Genomic DNA, 17410 nt, shown 5'->3' on the forward strand with positions numbered 1-17410 from the left:
ATTCTATTGAAGGTGCCCTTGTCTTTATTGATTTTTATTTTATTATATGTTATATTTTTTCTTTAAATAAGGTGAAATAAGGTGTAATATAAACATCAACGAATTATTTAATTCGAAATTAAATGTAAAAACAATGTTTAAATCAAATAAACCGGTTGTATAAACTAGAGAGCATATATACCATTTCTATCTCGGTTAGAATTCAATGATTTAAATAAATATTGACTCTTTGAAATTACAGAAACATTATAATTTTTCTTTTTCATTGAACCCACAACAGGTATGGCAAGTTATGCAAATCTTCCAAAGGACATATTGCTAGAGATAACAAAGTATCTTTCATTTCTAGACTACATTCGATTTGGTGCAGTATGTTCACATTGGTTTGAGGTGACAAAAGAGAGATATCACTCCCCTCAAAAACAATATCCTTGGTTGCTTTTCTTTGATGTTGATTCCCCAAGGTTTTTCAATCCCTTAGAGGAGAAAACTTATCAAATAGAAATACCTGCACTGCACAAGAAGCATTGTGTTGGTTCTTCACATGGCTGGCTAGTTACAATAGATCGGTTTTTCAATATAAATTTGTTGAATCCTTTTTCTAAAGCTCGGGTTAAGTTACCTCATTTGCCAGATCACTGTTGGCCCATAGGAAAACATGGTCAATTCATATATAAAGCAGTGATATCCGCCGATCCTTCCAAAAGTTCTGAATATATTGTAGCGGCTATTTACTTAACCGCTTATAATTTAGCATTTTGGAGGCCAGGTGACTTGAGATGGACTGTGCTAGATAGCGATTTTTTGCTTGAAGATATCATATGGTATAATGAGGCATTTTATGTTATTGGAGAGGATAGTCAAGTATGTCGAGTTGAATTTGGTATGAATAATGATTTCGTAGAAATTACTTCCCATGATAATGACTACTTACATAAAAAGAAAAAGTATATAGTAGATTTTATGGGAGATCTACTACTTGTTTATAGGATTATTCACCCCGATAATTACCGGAATGGCATAAATAATATGAACTATTATCATACTAAACATTTCATACTATTTAAGCATGATCAAGAACATAACCAATTTGTTGAGCTAAAAAGCATAAATGGTTATGTTTTGTATTTGGGTACTAATCATGCCGTGTTGATGTCAACAACTACTTTGGAGGATAAAACAAAAAATGATATTATTTATTTCAATGATGATAATATTGAAGCAAATCACATTCATGGATACAATGACGCAGGTATCTACAATATAAGAGATGGAAGCATCACACCATTCCCTTGGCACAATAACTACTATCCAGCAAAGCAACCAATATTCATAGATGTTAATCCATGGTAAGCATCACGCAATTATATTTAGTCATTTTTTTCCTTCTTTATCTACTTAGTTTTTTTTTTTTTCAATTACTTAAGCAGAACAAATATCATTTATCAAATTTTATGTTTGATTTGATTTTATACTTCACTAGTACACTATTGTATTTTGTGAAAATGTTCGTATCAACCATTGAATTTCAATTCAACGGTTGTGCATTGTTTTATAAACAATATTAATGTGCTTATCTCTTCCACACTATTTTTATTTTGCAAACTAATCATCCGCTTGATATCATTTCACTGTATCATCAAAATTTTTAATGTGGAATTTACCTTTTGTCCCTACGGAAGAAAATTCTCACAAATTAATAGACCCCTGAGGAATTACATAACATGTAGGGTTTTGGATGATACATATAATCAAATCAATATTTAAAAATTATAATTTTAAATGGAAAAGAAAAATAGTATTCCTTTTTTATTTGGTCAATTATCCCATAGCCCATCCTTGTAAAAGATTGTAAATGGAAGAGAAAATTACTATTCCCAAGCATAGTTTAAGGATTTAGTATTTAGGGCTTAGGATTTAGTGTTTAGTTTCTTTGAATTTTGGGTATATGCTTTTATAATATTTGGGTTTAAGAATTTTGGGTATTAGGGTTTAGAGTTTAATATAAATCCTTAAACTTTAAAAATTATAAAACATAAGGGTTTAGATTATAAAAAAAAATATTTTTTTTTTCCAAAATAATAAAGAATGACATGAATGTCCATGTCATTCGAACTATCATTTCGGCCTAAATAACATTGCTCTTTATTTGATGATTTTTTTGTCACAAATAATTTCTCTTGCAAAACTAAATTAGGCTAAAAAAATCTTATTATTTTTTATAACTTTAAGTCATTGCAAATGTTTTATGTGCCACATCTATATATTCTACTTAAAAATAAAAAATTATTGAAATAAATTTTTATTGCTATTTACTCTCCCAAATGCTATACTCTCCTAAAAAAACAAGTTTAATATTTTTTTAAACTGCCAATTACAAAAAGTCACATTCCACCATAGCTAATATTTCACAAAATAAAAAAAATAATTATTATTCAAAAACACATTGAAAACAACCACCAATTTATCCTACACAATTCCTGACAAAAAATCAAGCACCAAAATCTATAATAAAAATCAAATTCAAATGAAAAAAAAAACCCAAAATCTCTCTAAATCCCAAAAATCCACACAAAAATTACTAAAAAAATCTTATAAAAATGCTTCAAGTATTGCATAAACAAGAGCGGTGAGAGAGGATTAGAATGGATATATATATATATATATATATAAAGAGAGAGAGAAAATTATCATCTAGTCCTTAAAAATCGATATTAATAAATAAAGCGCACTGTAAAAATGGCTAAATTACTTGTTACTTCTGAATTTTCACTTATTTTTCAAATATGGCTTGCAATTTTTATTTAATTTAATTTTATTAATTTATCATCTAAAATAATCTTTGATATTTTAGTTTGAATTTAAATAATGTTTATGAGTTTTCTCACCATATATAACAAGTAAAATAAAATAAAATAAATGATAATAATAATATTAAAAACATATAGAATGATGAGTAATTTTACTATTTTTCAGGGTTGGATTGAAAAAAAAATCAATAACTGTTTTTCATATAAAGCCCAAGAGTAAGGTTTTAACTTTTATCCAATCTAATAAAAAACTGTTTACAGTTTCTATCTTAACAGTTAATATTAGAAAATTATACAATAACAAAACCCATTATATGACTATTTGAATTTACTAAATGCATACATACACACAGAATTTTCTTAATTTAAATATTATTAGATGACGGAAAATGTCACACCCACCCCTTCTACCGAGGTAAATGTGGCACTCAGTTAAAATTCCCTTTTAACTAGAAACTGACACCATGTTTTAAAACAAAATCAGACTTACAATCACAATTTATAACTTTACACCAGCTATAGGATTCAAATACATAAATACAACAAATATAACAACTCAAATTTTGCGGGTACAACCGCTACAAGATCACGACACCAATAAATAGAAAAAAATAGGGACCCACTGCAGTCTTGACTCAACCCTAACTAGCTCTATACTCAATCAGACAATCTAAGGTCTTGCTCCTACAGCTACAACACATTCAGTTGGTCGATAGTAGCTCAATAATTTCAAATTATTAAGTGTAGTGTGCATAAAGTATATAAACATCAATTCTCAAATAGTTTCCCAACTTTTACAAATACCAGAATTTTAGCAAAATACCACTTTAAAGAGCTTTTGAAACTTAAATTCAACAGAAATCAACATCAAATCGATTTTATCAGAAAACACAAATTTTGTGAGAGACTGCCCTCATCACAATTAAAAAATAACATAAATCTCAAATTCAAAATAAAGCAATACCCAACACTCACCCAACATAACATGGTCTAGAAAACCTTTCTGACCTTCGTCGTGGCTGCAGCTAGGTTCAGAACCGTCAAGGAACTTATGTCCTTAACGTTGACCCATCAGTTCACCAGTCGGTGATCCCGACTACCCGATGAATATCTAGTCAGGGCTCTACGCTCCCACCTGAACTAGCCCTCGTAGAAATCAACACTCAGATCCACCACGCCACCTCTAAAGGGGTGGGGACCCACTACTGCAGTAGTCGGGCCTTAGCTCGCCATCACCGTCCAAATCATCAAGTAGATACAACAATAATACAATCGGTATAAATCATATCACAGGATCCTTATTCAGGACAAATATTCACATATCAGAATTAAACATTCTTTTCCACAAAACCAATGCCAAAAGTATAACAGTGCATAATACCAGTAAAGTCCAGATCCATGATACCATTTCTATACCAGGAATGAAAACCAATTCCATAAACATTGCCGGTAAAACATTTTAATATGCGCATGTGGTTTCACAAATCATTCCTAATCAAAGCATATGTGACCATAAAAAATAAATACATGAATTGAATAATTAAATCATATATATGTGCATTTCCACTATTTGAAAATACATATAATTATACAAAATCATGTGTATCAATACGATCGTCATGGCACATCAACGGCAAATAAATAATAATAAATATAAGTATATTTCAACAGTATACACAATTAGACATAATAAAATGAAATAATTAAACCATCATTTCCAGAATACTAGACTGTAAATAATTATTTCAAAATAATAATAATTAAATAATTATTTCTAAAATAATAATAATTATCCAATAATTTAAATAATAGTCACTATCAACTCACCTGGTCTCTCTTGGTTTTTTTGCTAGACCTGGAACTCCCTCCCAAGCCTAATCAACACCTAACAGGATAACATAATAAAAATAAATAAATATGATAACTAAAAACATAATTGAACCCAACAGAAAATACAAGAAATCAATAACCGACTCTCTACTTGGGCCCACTCACTCCAATCGGTTCAAACCTGAGCTTGCATAGGAAAACTGGTCTCCAATTGCATTTAAACCAACTCAATCTAAGCTAAACACTGCTGAACCAATCTGAATCAATCTCAATTCTATTGAACCAAGCTCAATTGCACTGAACCAAACTCAATTTCACTGAACCAACCTCAATTTAGCCAACCAGCCTTGAACCAACTCTAATTCTTATATAAAATCTACTGAACCAGCTTGGTTCAACCGAACCCAAATTTTCCTTGAATTGGTTCAGCCCAAATCCTTAGCCCAACATCCAAACCAAGCCCAAATCAACTAAATCAAACCCACTCAACCAAGCAATTCAAGTCCAACCACACTCAACTTGATTAGATCAAACCTAGAACAAATAAATTCAATTGGACCCAACTACTCCAATTCTCATCCAAATCTAACTCCAATCCAAATCAATTCAACTCAACCAATTTATCCCAATTTGGTTTGATCCAACCAAATTAATTGGACTAACTCAACCAAATTCAATCCAGCCATTATCATTAACATCTTAATCATCATAATCATCAACTTAAGGGTTGTTTGGATTGGCTTTTAAAAAAAGTGTTTTTTTTTTAATTTTGTAGAAGCACTTTTGGAAAAAGTACTTTTAGAATAAGTTAAGTGCTTATGCATATTTTTTCGTTTGGATGTATTAGTTTCAGAAACACTTCTGTAGTTGTGAAAATGTTTGGATGTTTATTTAAAAATTACTTTTACAACAAAAAATTACTAAAATACCTTTTTACTGGATTGACTGAGGGCATTTTAGTAAATGCACTTAACCAAATAGCTTATCAAAAACAGCTTATTTCCATAGGCTAGTCTTTGGCAGCTTATAAAATAAGCTGTATTTGAGCTTATTTCACAGCTTGAGCTTATTCAAAAAAGTCCATCCAAACACAATATAAAATCTCATAAGCACTTAACTTATTAAATAAGTGCTTTTGGGTCAGCTATAAGCTGATCTAAACAACACCTTAATTAACCAAATCAAACCCTAATCTCGGTGCTACAGTAATGCTACACTAAAACCGAAAATCTCATCCTCTATTGAAGCTAGATTCATCACAAATACAATAGTTCTTCTAAAATAACTTGAAGCAACAATCATCCACAACAATCTAACATGGTTTTACCACTCAAATCCAAGCCAAACCTCACAAAAACATGCTAAAATTCTAGCATGGTTGCTCAAGCTTTTTAACTAAACATTATGCATCATTTTAACCAAATAAAACTCTTACTAAGCAAACAAACATTCCGGCGAACACTCTCCGGCGATCTCTAAATCCCTCTCTTTAAAAACCTCAAATTTTCTCCTCATTTCTTCATTTTTTTTTGATCTCTCGAGTTACTGTAGTGGTATGAAGGAGAAGAAGATGAAGAAAACCATCAACTCTAGATTTTTCTCTAACTTATGTTTTCAGCCGAAATTCACTTTTAGTTAATGTTTTAATAACCGGACCGGTTGTCGAACCGGTTAAGCAACTGGTTCCGGTCCAACCGGTTGAACCGGTTGAACCGGCCGGTTCAACCGGATTTAATTTTTTCAAATAAATAAATATTTAAAAATTTAAAAAACATTAAAAATAAGTAAAAAATAATTTCAAAAATAAAGAAAAAATAATAAAAAAAATACAAAATTACATATTGCAAATTTAAATTACCTTTATAAGGTCATAAAGTTTTAACTTTACATAAAATTAAAATTTTCAAAATACAAATATACAAAAATACAACTATACAACAAATATTGAAAAATAAAGAATTAAATAAAATATAAGTCTACAAGTATACAACAACAACAATAATGATTAAAAAATTAAAACCAAACCGTTCAAATATTTGGTTTAACACTTTAACTTTAATGAGTTTAATTATTGATTAGTGTAAAATTATAAGTTAATCATAATAAATTAATAATAATAAATTATAATATATTGATATTTTTTATGCATTTTGTTTTTTATTTTTTTGACTTTTTTGTCTTTTTAAAATTTGGACGGAGTTAATTAGTTTATTAACTTGATATAAGTTTTTAATTATAAAATAAATTAATTAAATAAATTAATTAAATCAATAAATTAACCGGTCCGGTCCAACCGGTTCACCGGTTCACCGGTTGAACCGGTTGAACCGGCCGGTCCGGTTCTTTTGTAGTATATATTACTAACCGGACCGGTTTACCGGCCGGTTCCCGGTTGAACCGGTTGAACCGGCCGGTCCGGTCCGGTTTTTAAATCATTGCTTTTAGTTCCTGAAAATACAATCTCTTACAAAAAGGTCCCTCAAAAGTTCACCAATGGTCCCTGAATTATGAAATAATATTTCCAAAAGATCCTTATAAATTATCCAACGGTCCCTGGATTATAACACAGTATTTCAAAAAGATCCCTACCGCCTTACCTTTCAGTCCTTTGTTTCCAAAAACATTTTATTTCAATCCTTTTTTCTATTACTCTTTAACTCAAAATATTTTAAAAACTTTCACATTTAGGTCCTTATTCTTTCCACTTGGGTTTTCTCAACAAGATTGCTCTGTAGAAAAATCTTACTGCAACTGTGATAATAACCTGAATATATTTTCCAACAGGTATTCAAATGTTCAGGGTATTACAGAAAAAGAGTTGAAGCACTGCTTTCATTTACAATATGAGTTGATTTAAATAAATTATTTAAAAAATACATCAGAAAAAAATGACATTTCAGTGAACTAGAAAGAACATCTATGAATAAATATCTAATTTGTATATATTTGGAAAAAATTAAAAAAATGCTCTTTTTTCTAACAATATTATTAATTTCACTGCTGATTTTACAAAATACTTCTTTTTATTTTAAAAACTTGAAAATAGCTGTTGAAAGACTTCATGGATTTGAGGAAAAACATAGCTTTGCAATCCAGCTTAATCTCTACTGCAACTGGTTCTATCTCTGCTACAACTGAGAACCAGAACTCTCATCCTTGCCATAATCCTGCTACATTGAATGAACAAAACACTCCAAAGATTTGATCTGTGAATAAGAATCGAAGAAAGGAAAGGAGAAAAGCAAATTTTAGAGGAGAATGACTGATTTCATGGATTTAAAATTTTTATAGAGAAGAGGAGCCTTTATATATGCTCAAACATTAGAACAAAGTTGTAGAAAAAACTGTTGTAACTAATTAGCTGACTCAGCAAATCAGTTATAACTGATTTCACTATAGTATTGTAGGGTTTTAGCGGCATTTCTTGGAGGCGTTTTATAAAAACGCGGCATATCTATGGCGTTTTCACTGTCAAATACCACGAATGTTCTATCTAGGATTGAAGAAATGGATATTAGCGGCGTTTCATTAAAACATGCCGGCGATGGGTTTTCCAGTAGCGGCGTTGATGATATAAACGTTTGTAATATGCACGCCCCCGCTGCCTGGAAAAGGATGGCGCGAAGAATTTGTGAACATCAACGGGGTTTTCTCCAAAACGCCAGGACATTTGCTGGGAAATGTTTTGATTTAGCGGCGTTTTGTAGTACAAAGCCGGGATGTTCCTTTTGATTTACCAGCGTGTGTATGTGAAACATCGGCAACATTACATCATTATGGGTTTTTACCGGTATGTATACGGCTTTTTCAGTTTAAAACGCCACTAAAGCAATTTCTAGTATGGACGATTTGGAACTTTGTGGCATGTTTGTGAGAAACGCCGAGAAATGTTTTATTTTAGTGGCATTTTTACTTTTAAAACGCCGGGAAAGTATCATTTTTCATGGGGTTTCCTTTTAAACGCAGGGTAATTGCTTTGATTTGGGGGCATTTTTTGATAAAACGCCAGGAAACTTTATTATTTTTCTCCCATCTTTGGCCTTTGTCTGCAGGTTTTCTTCTCCATCGCCTAAAAGCTCCGGCCCATCCTCTTCACTCCCTTCTTCAGTCACAAATCCTTCTCCAATCTCTACCTTTTTCCTCGGTCTCATTGCCATTCAACGCCGTAGCACACCTCCGATTCCTTGCTATTTGATCTTGGAAAGGGGGTTTTTAGGTTGCCTGTCTTCTTTCGATGGAGTTTTCTCCTTCAGGTTGCCAATTTGATTGCCTTTTTGCTTTGTGTTTCATTAGTAATTTGCTATGATTTCTTTGATGCATGTTTTTTAGGGCTATCTGTCTACATCTCCGGTCGCCGCCGCCGCACGGAGCCTCTCCTAGCAGCTGCTGCCCTCTCCTCTCCAGTGCCCAATCACCGTCATCTGCAACTCATTGTGGCTCCCGAGCATCGATCACTAGTGGTACTTCCATCACCCTTTCCTCATTCTTTGCTTCATTCTCATTCCTCTTTTAGGATTTTATCTAAATATTTGCTTTTTTTTTTTCTTTTTTTGATTGATTTGGATGGTGAAATTCTATTCGTCTTGCTTGAAATCATGTTTTGCGTGGAGATGTTGAATTTGGACGTCTATCTTGCTTGTTTTGATCTGGGGTTTGTAGAGTATTTTGGTCTTAGAACTTTAATTTGTTACAACCAATTGAGTATGTTCTCCTAAATTTTGGTCTTAGAACTTTAATTTTTGTCTTAGAGCTACAAAAGCTAAGGAAAATGAAATTATTTATGATTAAAGCAGTGGGCACATCATTTACTTTTAGAATGCAGAGTATTGAACCTAGGAAGTTTCCATTTGAAAGTTTACCAATGGTATTTGAATTATATGAAAGTCTACTTTGATTTCTAGACGTTACCTTAAATGAGCTGTATTTTATATAGCTTGATGTCTCTTCTGATATGCAGTTAATGAACTTCTTTCACAATGTTTTTTGGTGATCTAGATGCCATCAAAATCTACTCATCCCTAGGTAATACTTGTTTTGTATATTGAGATTTTGTTTTCGACCTAGGCAATACTTGTTTTGTATTATGTTATATATATATATATACTTAAGAGTAGTTTGTGATGAAGGAAGGGCATGCATCTACCTGCTGCAAAGTCCAAACCTGTTTCCTTTTAACTTATTCACATATTACTTTATTCCTCCATCCTCATATCTTAGGTTTGTATTTAGTTGTGTGTTTTGAGCTAAATATATAATCATTGGAGCTCCAATGTTTACCTCTATTAAGGAAACAAATATGTATCTTGGTCTCTTATGCTTGATTATTTGATTTGCATCTAATATAATACTCCTCAAGCTGTAATCAAGTTATGCTATTATTACTCCATATGCCCTAAATGTTGTTTCTGTTGCTAAACTACTGTAATCTATTTGCATCCAGATCATCTCTGTTTCATTTAAAATAGAAATAGTTTTCTGCAGATCTTCTTTTAGATTAATTTTTTCTATTTATCATTTACCTTTTTTTGCCATCGAGCCCCAAACTCAGTGTTAAATTTTTTTTTTTTGGTTAGAAGCTCTATAATGTAGTGTTTTAATTGCCTTAACCAATAGTATTAGTATTTAATTAAACATAGAAACCTTTGATTCTAAACAGTCTACATGTTTGTTTATTGCAAGGTTGGACTAGCTCCTTTCCCAATGTGGTCAAAAGACCAAGAGTCTCAGACCTTGGCACTTATTTAATCAAGTTTTCTTTTGTAATTTTCTTTTCCTCCGGAACCTCATAATTCCATGGACTAATGTATAAACAGTAGGTGGTCCAGAGTATATGGTCCATTAGCATTAGTGAAATATGAGAGAGCATGATGGTTGAGAGTGTTTTTTTTTTAATTATGATGGTAACGTCTCTAAAATTTTAAAACAAAATTAAATCTTGATGTCTTGAAAAAAGACAAAGAAATGTTGAAGTATTTCATATGATTGTGATGGTATCATGTTTTGATGACTATAATTTGCCAAGAAAGACACTTGATTGGTTAGCACATTACAATTGTAAGCATTGTGTTAACTTCATCGATGGTAAACAGTGATGGATAAGAGTTGGATGCATAAGTTAAGATTGTCTAACGAGTATGCAGAAGGAGTGGAGTCATTTCTTGATTTCGAATTTGATAAGTCAAGTGAAGACAACATGATTGTTTGTCCTTGTGGAAAGTGTACGAATGTTCACTAGCACACACGAGAAGTAGTGGAAGAACATTTAATGTGTGATGGAATCCTACAGGGTTACACTTGTTGGTTCTTCCATGGGGAGCTTATTCTCTCTTCAATATCTAATTTGGATGACATAAATACAATGCCTCCGAGCTCCACTCATCCTACTTCAACCTTTCATAGTAGCCATGATGCCATGGGAGAATTGTTACGTGATGCTTTTAACATCCGTCATGATGTTCATGGGGTCATTGAAACTAATATTGGAGATGTTGTCAATGATGAAGTTGAAGGCCAGGATGGGGCAGGCGAGGAAGAACCTCCTACGGAAGCAGCAAGATTCTACAAGTTACTTGACAATATGAATGAGAAACTTCATGGGGTCATTCCAGGTTGTATTTTTGCATTCGTCTCTTCCACCTAAAATGTATGTGTGGGATGATTGGAAAAGAGCTCGATTACCTAATTGAGTTTATGAAAGAATTTATCCCAGCCGCTGCCATTCCTATAAATAGTCATGAATCCAAGAAGGTCATCAAAGACTTAGGGCTTGGTTATGAAAAAATTCATACTTGCCCTAATGATTGTATGCTCTATTAGAGTGACAAAGAAAAATCAACAAGCTTGTACTGTTTGTGACACTTCTCATTGGTTGTCCACTGATTCTAACCATGCACCTAATGATGATAATGAAATGGCCCACAAAAGACCAGCGAAGGTTTTGCGTTATTTTTCCATCATCCCAAGATTACAGAGAATAATCATGTCGTCAAGGACTTCTGGGGATATGACTTGGCATGTTGATGGTCGTACAGAAGATGGGTGTTTGAGGCATCCTGCTGACACTGAAGCATGGAAAATGTTTGACACGAGATATCCAGACTTTGCTTCTGATCCTCGAAATATTAGGCTCAGACTTTCCTCTGATGGTTTTAACCCATTCAAGTTATTGAGTACCTTTTATAGTACATGCCGATGATGTTGATCCCTTACAATTTGCCACCGTGGAAAGAGATGAAGCAATCTTCTTTCCTCTTATCCATGATTATCCCTGGAGTTAATGGTCCAGGAAATGATATTGACATATACTTGCAACCTCTAATCAAGGAACTGAAGCAACTATGGGTTGATGTTCAGACATATGATTCATCAAGGAAACAGAATTTCAATTTGTGAGCTTCTCTAATGTGGACAATAAATGATTTTCCTACTTATGCAATTTTATCTGGTTGGAGAACGAAGGAAAAGTACGCTTGCCTTTGTTGTGCTGTAGACTCATCTTCAAGATGGTTATCCAATGTACAAAAGTTTTGTTATATGGGACATCGCCGGTGGTTAGCAAAAGATCATCCATATATGCTCCAAAAACATCTATTTGATGGTACCTTAGAGCTACATGAGGCTCCTCTATCTACAACTGGGTCAGACATCTTATTGATGTTAAATGATATGCAATATAGCTATGGGAAACGAATGAAACAAAGGCTAAGAAAATCAAAGACTTCTAGCTTCTCAAAGAAAAGACAGAGGCAAGAATCCAATTTTCAAGAAGATAGCATTATGGACAAGGAATAAGACAAATCGCAAGAAGCAGATTTGTGGAAAAAGAGAAGTATATTTTTTTGATTTACCATATTGGGAGCATCTCCTTCTGCTGCATAATCTAGATGCGATGCACATTGAGAAGAATGTTTGTGAAAATATTATTGGAACCATGCTTAATGTTGATGGCAAATCGAAGGATAATTTGAAAGCCAGACTTGATTTGGTAGATATGGGAATTCGTCATGTTCTTCATCCTGAATATCTTCCTAATGGAAGAACAAGGTTGCCTCCTGCTGTTTATTCAATGAAAAAGGGGAGAATGATGTGTTTTACCAAGTCTTGAAGGACATTAAAGTACCGGATGGTTATTCCTCGAATATATCAAGATGCGTGAACCAAAAAGAACCGAAGTTGCATTCTCTAAAATCACATGATCATCATATATTGCTCCATGATTTGCTTCCAATTGCTTTACAGTTATCATCATCAAAACAAGTGCCGTGTTCCATTTCCGAGCTTTGTAATATATTCAAAATTCTTTGTGGTAAGATTCTCAAGGTTGAAGAGCTCGACAAACTTCAATATTGAGTAGCACTGGTTTTATGTCAATTAGAGAAGATTTTTCCACCATCTTTCTTCACTATAATGGTCCATTTTCTTATTCACCTTCCATTGCAAGCCAAACTTGGTGGACCTGTCCATTACCGATGGGTGTATCCAATTGAACGGTAACATTTTCTACTATAGACTTAGTTATAATTAGTAAGAATTAAATTTATTTTTTAGTTGACATGACATATATGTTTTAGGTTCTTGTTGAAGTTACATAACTATGTGTGAAACAAGAGATATCCTGAAGGTTCTATTACCGAAGGTTATTTGGCAGAGGAATGTGTGACCTTTTGTTCTCGATATCTGGAAGATGTTGAGACAATATTTGATAAACCGTCAAGAAATTTGGGAGAAGTTCATGATGAGGCACTTGGGGGACCTTATTTATTTCATAGTCATGGACAACCAATAGGCAAATTTGAAATTACAGAATTAGATGCTAAATCATTGGCACAAGCGCATCGATATGTCTTATTACACCATGACGTTACTATCACACTGCAATCGTGAGTGAAGCATTTCCATATGTTTTAATTTGTATGGCATAAGTTTACAATTTGTATTGCAATTAATTGTAGTGAGTACAAGAATATCTTGAGACAACAAATGCGTAGTTGCAGTTCAACCGCTCGTGATGTTGATATGCAATTTGCTAAGACTTTCCATGAATGGTTGACGGAAGTTGTAAGTGCTAAAAATTAGAATCATAATTCTCTATAAATTCTTTGCTTTTTAATTCCATACATATATTAACTCAATTTCTTAGGTTTCTCGTGGAAGAGATGTCACCGAAGAAGTTAGGTTCCTTGCAGAAGATCTAAACTGAATTGTTAAGTGATACAAAGGATATGGATTTCGCTTCCATACCAAATTTCGTGAGAGATTAAGGAGAACTCAAAATTCCGGATGTGTTGTTAATTCTTCAACTGTGAGTTATGCTAGCGCAAGTGATGCTAACCCCGTGCAAGGAAATGTTGACTATTATGGAATTTTGAATGACATAATTGAGCTAGATTACTTTCAAAAATTCAAAGTTGTGTTGTTTCGATGTGATTGGGCTGATGTTACTAATAGTCTAGGTATCAAGAAAGATAAATATGGATTTACCATGGTGAATTTTTCTAGATTAATCCATACAGGTGCTCATGTCATTGATGAGCCTTATGTATTTTCATCACAAGTGAAGCAAGTATTCTATAGTAAAGATCTCACCGAATCTGGATGGTATGTTGTGATACGCAATCAAGCTAGGGAAGTGTATGACATGGGTGATGAATCGACAGAAAGTGGTCCTCGAACTGACTGCTTTCCTACTAGTAGTGAAGGGATTTTATCTTCTAATGATGATGAGCAATGGGTTCGTGAAGATGTCAATGAAGATGTATAAGCTTCTTAATGATTAGTGAATGACTTCGTATTTGTATGATGAGTTATAATTCCCAAATTCAGAATTTGTAGTGTGAGTTTTATGTACTCTTTTTAATTTATATTTTTTATTAGCTTTTGTTTAGCTAATCAAAAGCATCTCATATCATCATTTAATTTGGTTTCTCCTTAGTGACCACAATAGTATAGTGTCATCGATTTGGATATGAGATGAATTTTTCCTTAGTGATCAGCCAAACAATGACATGCTTATGATATGGTTCATCGAAATGCATGTGGTTGGGTTTTGTTTTTGGTGATAATGTGCTATTGACTTCATACGACATGTCATCCCTCAACGGTTAAAGATGGTTTTAGGAATTTTCAAGATCAAATTAATAATTTTTTAATGATTCTTGTGATTTGTATAAAAATGTCTTTTTGGCTAATTCTTGTGATTCTTGTGATTTTTTATAATACATTCTTTTTTATATCATTCTTTGCCATTTGGAGCTTTATTTAATGGATATCTGTAACCTTGTTATTAGGGACTTCAGCAGTAGATTAGCATATTTTGGAGGTTTATAAAGGAAGATTATTCTGAAGCAGTGTGTTTGCAGTTAAATTCAGGTTTTGGCTCTTTCTTGTTGTTTGAACCTTTTCCCATAACTACAGACAACTTAGTAATGCTATTATGAAATCAAATTCTCATTGTAGACTAGTATGTGCATTGACATAATAGTACTTTTAAGATGTTAGTGGATGTGTGTGCATAGGCATTGGGGGTATAAGCTAATTTTCTCCTCTACATGTGTGTGTGTGTGTTAACAAGACTGATCCAGTTCTATATATATATATATATACATATGTTACTCTTGTTGGTTTGAGCATGTTTATTGACAACATCTTGTTTCTTATGAGCATAAACATTGAGACTTTCCATTTAAAATCAGATTGATTTGCAGAAATTCAGACTAATTCTGATTGACAAGTGGCATTTGTTAAATCATCTGTGTTTTATAATTGGTAACTCTTGGTCTTCTTAATTAATTACTCCAATGAAATTAATTAGACTGATTTCTAAGCAATCTCTTGCTTGGAGGAGGAGAGTAGTAAAAGGCCAATGATGAACTCTGTGCTTGAGATGCTCTCTTCACTTAATTCTAATTGGTAACTCTTGGTCTTCTTAATTAATTACTCCAATGAAATTAATTAGACTGATTTCGAAGCAATCTCTTGCTTGGAGGAGGAGAGTAGTAAAAGGCCAACGATGAACTCTGTGCTTGAGATGCTCTCTTCACTTAATCATGATAATGAGCATGCTCAAATTACTTACTCTCTGTGGAGTGCTACTGCTACATCTGCAACCCATAGGCCATTAGAGCAAGGCCCTCTTCTTTGAATATATTCATGCATTTGTTTTTTTTGTTTTCTTATATTAAAAAAAAAATCAAAGTGGATAAACCATGTATTTGCTATATCTACGATAATTATGCATGTATAAGTTCATTCCTCTCATTATCTTGTATTCAAACTTCATGATGATCTAATCATGGGTGATGGTTTTCTTCAATGACAAATAACAATCATGGTTATTTGCGTTAATTGTAATTCATTCATTTGATTAGTAAAGCAACACACTGATGCAGATATGTGTAAGGGGTTCTAAAACATAATACGTGGAGGCTTATTTCTAATCAGATTTAAATACTTGTGTAAGTGGTCAGCATCAGCTTGACGGAATTGGAAGAGAGGAAGCTCAAGTATCCAATTACAGAGACTGAGGTTTTTTTCTCAAATTCTGGGTCCTTTTTCTTCTTCTTTTGATGTCTATGTTTGATTGCTGTTCTTCAGTTGCTAAAAACAAAGTCTTTTTTAGGTTTTGAAAACTATTTTTTTAGGTTTATAATTTAGATGTTACTTCCTATTGGAATGAGGTGGCCTGCCTTTCGAAAAGAATGATGTTAATTGAGTTAATTGAGTTAATTGCTTGATTCTGTTGTCTTGTTGTGTTTGTTCTACATTCTTGTTTATCATTAGATACGTACAACTTGTTTTTTTTTTTCCCAAATCAAGGAGAAATTTCTCTTAGTTTGTATAAGTTTCAGATAATAATAAATAATAAGCGAGATCAAGGTTTTGTAGCAAGCTTATCTTGCTTATAAAGTTTGACATCAACAATGGCTTATATTTTTATTTCAATTTGATGATTTGTTGATCATATTTTAGGATAATTTTGGAAAACTTTTTACATCACACATTGTTGGCAATTGTTACATGCTTTCATTTATTTTTTGAAAAAGTTTGTGAGTAATGTTTAGGTCCATCTGGGTAAATTATATTAAGGCAATTTATTTTATTGGATTGAAAGTGTCATTGTTTACAAAGGAAATAGAAGCTATTGATTATCAGAATATAGACTTTATTTCGGCATATGAGATTGTTGGGGGAAATGCGGGTGTATCTTCTCATTGATCTTATGATACTTTAAGTTTTGGATACCAAAATTGTTTCTCTGGAATTGTTGATTTTATAACCGAAGACATTTTACTTGATTAGTTTGGATGATCAAATACCTTGCAAATAAATTTTAAAATTGTGTGATTTTGGTTAACTGCTTTTTTACGCTGTTAGAAGAATAATATTTGATTAGAATATATATGATTACAATTGATCATAGGTAAAATTGAGCAGTAAAATTCCTAAGAGAAATTGTAATTACCAATTGCAAGGAATGCTTGAATTATCTGAGGAGATAGCTGGTTCATTTTTGACAAAATAATAAAGATTAAGAAAAATAAAATATGCACTACTTATCTCGACAGAAGTGGTAACTTATGATCAGCAAATAATCTAGCACTAAGTGTGAAGATAATCAGAACTTTGAATCTGACACAAGTAGCTTAAATGGCTTAATGGTTCAGGTTTTCCTTTCTTATCATACAGTATCATCCCCATCAAATCTTGCTTTCTTCCTATTTTTCATTTGTAATGTATTCTTCATATTTTGCACTATTCTCTCATCACTTTCA

Source organism: Dioscorea cayenensis, chromosome 2 (assembly GCF_009730915.1).
Source record: "Dioscorea cayenensis subsp. rotundata cultivar TDr96_F1 chromosome 2, TDr96_F1_v2_PseudoChromosome.rev07_lg8_w22 25.fasta, whole genome shotgun sequence".
NCBI classification, from domain to species: Eukaryota; Viridiplantae; Streptophyta; class Magnoliopsida; order Dioscoreales; family Dioscoreaceae; genus Dioscorea; species Dioscorea cayenensis.